This window comes from Dendrobium catenatum, unplaced genomic scaffold, assembly GCF_001605985.2.
Source record: "Dendrobium catenatum unplaced genomic scaffold, ASM160598v2 fragScaff_scaffold_313, whole genome shotgun sequence".
Classification (NCBI taxonomy): Eukaryota; Viridiplantae; Streptophyta; class Magnoliopsida; order Asparagales; family Orchidaceae; genus Dendrobium; species Dendrobium catenatum.
The window spans coordinates 3714806-3718331 of record NW_021318775.1 but is presented as its reverse complement, the minus strand read 5'-3'; positions in this window follow the sequence as shown (position 1 = coordinate 3718331).

Genomic DNA, 3526 nt, shown 5'->3' with positions numbered 1-3526 from the left:
TGGAGAAATATTATTTGCATGAGTGTTATGTGTTTACATTTGATTATTTCTTGGTTCGTTCGTAGTTCTTTGTATTTTATCGTTGTTTTTTTACATTTTTTTTGTGTTTTTAGAACTTAAAAATTAAAAAATTGATTTGTTCTTAATAGAAAGTCCCTTATAGTCATATGTGTTGACCTCATTATTCGAGGTCAATTTCCCCAAAATCAATTTCTAGTGCTTAGGTTTTCGAAGCCTAGTGTAGACGTCGCCTTTAGGATTTCTTTAGGTGGAAGCCCACTAACGTAGCGTTGACTCGACCCTCTAATTCAATATCAAATCAACTCTAAATTCTTCATTGATAAATAAAATGTTGAAATCATTTAAATAAATTTCAAAGACATATATATCTGTAATTAATAAATTCTAGTAGAATAAATTTACTAAAAAAAATTCAAATCATATTATTTATTTTAAAACTATATATTAAAAATGTTAAATCAAATATTTTATTAATAACCTAAACTAAATAGTTTTAGCACCTTAAACTAATTACATGCAGTTAGGCTTATCTAACCACCCCCTCACGTCTCTCTCTCTCCTCTCTATACACACAAACCGTCCAAACTCACGATCTCTCCCACTCTCAACAGTTCGCAAACCACTCCTCTAGAGCAGTTCACAACTCCAATTCTCTTATTCATGCATAAAACCGAACAACTCCCCCATATCCTGATTGGCACGATCAGCCCCTCTTCATTTTTTTTTGATTTTTCTGAAGAACACCACAGCCCGCCTCTCTTAGTTCGTAAGGAAATACAACTCCCTAATTCCCCATCTCTTCTCAGTTCGCAGAACCCCGCTGAAACTTCAGCCCGTCACCCTCTCTCCCTTTGGATTGGCATAACCACCTCAACTCCTTAGCAGTTCACGATCCCACTCCCTCACGCCTCATTCACGAACTGCATCCCTCTCCCCAGGTAGAACTGCCTCTCCCCATTGGCAAAATACGCTCTCTGGATCGTGAGAAACTTTAGCCCGTCACCCTCTCTCCCTTTGGATTCATACGAACAGAACAAAACTCCCAGCCCGTCGCTGCCTCCCACACACTCCCCATTCGCACGAGAAGTCTCCAAGTCGCAAAAAACACACACATGAAACCCCTCCCTGCAGTTCCGAACTCAAGCCCCGACGTCTCTACTACTCTAGTTCGCACAAAGACCCCATCTTCTTCAACAGTTCGCGAACCTCAGCCCATCGCTCCTCCAGGTCACGAAATCAGCCCCGTTGCCTGTTCCCAGTTGGCGTGAGAAGCCCCCATCCCGATCCTCTCTCTCTCTCGCGACGAACCCAGGCGAAATCAAATCTCCAGCTGTCCCTCACTCTCGCACACTTGTCCCAGCCGACCTTGGGTATAAATTTTCATCCTTGGTTTTAATTTCCTTCTTTTCTATTCTAACCTTCTTCTTCATTATATCAGTTATAAAAGAATTAAGAATATATATTCCAATTTCTGCCTATGTTTTGTAGAGATGGAGATTTGATTGAAGATATTAAGACTTCAATAAAATTGAATAATGAGATCCTTAGGGAAATTTCAATCGATCTGAGCATACTTTATATTAATTTATTTTCATCCAAATCTATTTCTTTTATTCAAAGTGTTTATAAATCCTACTAGAGATTATCTTTTGCCATGATTATTTGGAGAAACTTGAAACAAATTTTAATTCTCTCCTATCTTTGTAAATGACAAAATTAGTAGTAAAGAAACTATGGAGTATGCTGGAATGTATATAAATGCATGAGGTTTATTTAGCTTCATCTCTTTTCTCTGTTATTTTAATCACTTATAATATCTTTGTTGGCTAATTATTGAAAATGGGTGAGTTGCATTCATGAAGAAGTGATGACTTTAATATCTTTAGAAAGATTAAATTCCATGAAAACTTCTTTTTCCTTCTAATTGAATTGGTATAAGTATTAAATTGGAAGTTTTATGCAATGCTTATTCATGTTATCAGAATATTTTTTTTTGAAATGTGAAGAGTATAGATTGACATCAAAATCTCTTTCTTAGGTGGTATTTATTATAAATGTTAAATTTTAACATCAAGTAGATTTGTTTTGTTTTGAAATATAGTTTCTTCTTCTTAATATGTGATTTTGAAGAGTATATGATTTTAAAAAGTAAAAAAAAAAAAAAAAAAGTGAAATGTGAGCTGATTTTGAAAAGGTGACATGTGTATGTGTGAGAGTAAATCGCTTTGATGAGTGATGTTTTGAGAGTCGATTTTGTGTGGGTTTTTGAGAAGTGACGATGTTTGACATTAAGAGGAGAAGTGTATGTTTGTATAGAAAATAAAATGTGTAAAGTAAGATGTATGTATTTGAAATTCTATATTGTTGAAGAGGTAATTGTGTGTTTTTTGGAAAGTGTATGTGTTGAAATTTGAAAATGTGTAGAAAGGTATTTGAATATTGAAGTATTTAAAATATTTTGATAATGAAAAGTGTAGAATATAATTTTAGAATGGAAGAAGCGTAAATACAGTGTGAGAAGCAAAATATTTGTTTTATGAAAATTGTGTAAGTTTGGAAGAGTGAAAGTGAATGTTAGAAAAATACAAAGTTGTTTTCAGAAATGAAAAAGTTCAAAAAGACATTCACCAAGCCAGTGTTCAAGCCGAAGAAAGGTACGTCTTTTTATTTTCAGTAAATTTTCAATTATTTTATATTAATTATCAAATGTGCTTTCTACTACCTGTTTTCTTTTCTTATTGGCATGAACTACGATGGACACGGGTACCGGTCCGAAGAACAAATGTACGAAGGAGCTAATGACGTCAGTCGCTCTATCCAACCGGGTAGAGTGCTACGGCTGAACCACCGGTCGTAGCCCCCGGTGACTGTAAGTATTTCTAAACTTAGAAACACGTTATTGGGACCCCTTGATGTGGTGTGCGCAAACCCTTCCCTTTTAGGTCCCTGTAGCAACTTCATTAATTAAGGATTTCTTTTACTCTTAGACCCCTATACCCCTTTATACATACAAAAAGTCATAAGGTTAGTGATAACAAATATTTTTACCCCATATAAACAGTAGTGAATAAGGACAAAATTAAGGATCGGTCTTAGAAAACCTAGACTTAGGATGCATGTACACCTTAAGATAGAGACATATAACATAGAAAACTTAGTGACATTCATTTTATTATTATTATTATATTATTATTTATATTATTTAACTTTATTTTACAAAAATTAAATTTAATTAACTAAAATTTCTTTCTATAAAATAAATTGATTTAGGATATATCAAAACCACACTTTCCAATACACACTTGATTTATTTGCTAAAGGACAACGACTCCTAACTTTAAGGTTGGCAGTGTTTATTTCCTTACTGACTGTGAACGGGTTTTTCTCGAGGTTTTTTTGCATGTGGTTGTTAAAATGTTGGTATGTGTTGTTTAACTTATTTTTACCCACTCTGTGATGGAATTTGATTGACGAGTAGATTACCCCATAGGTAGGAACGATCTGA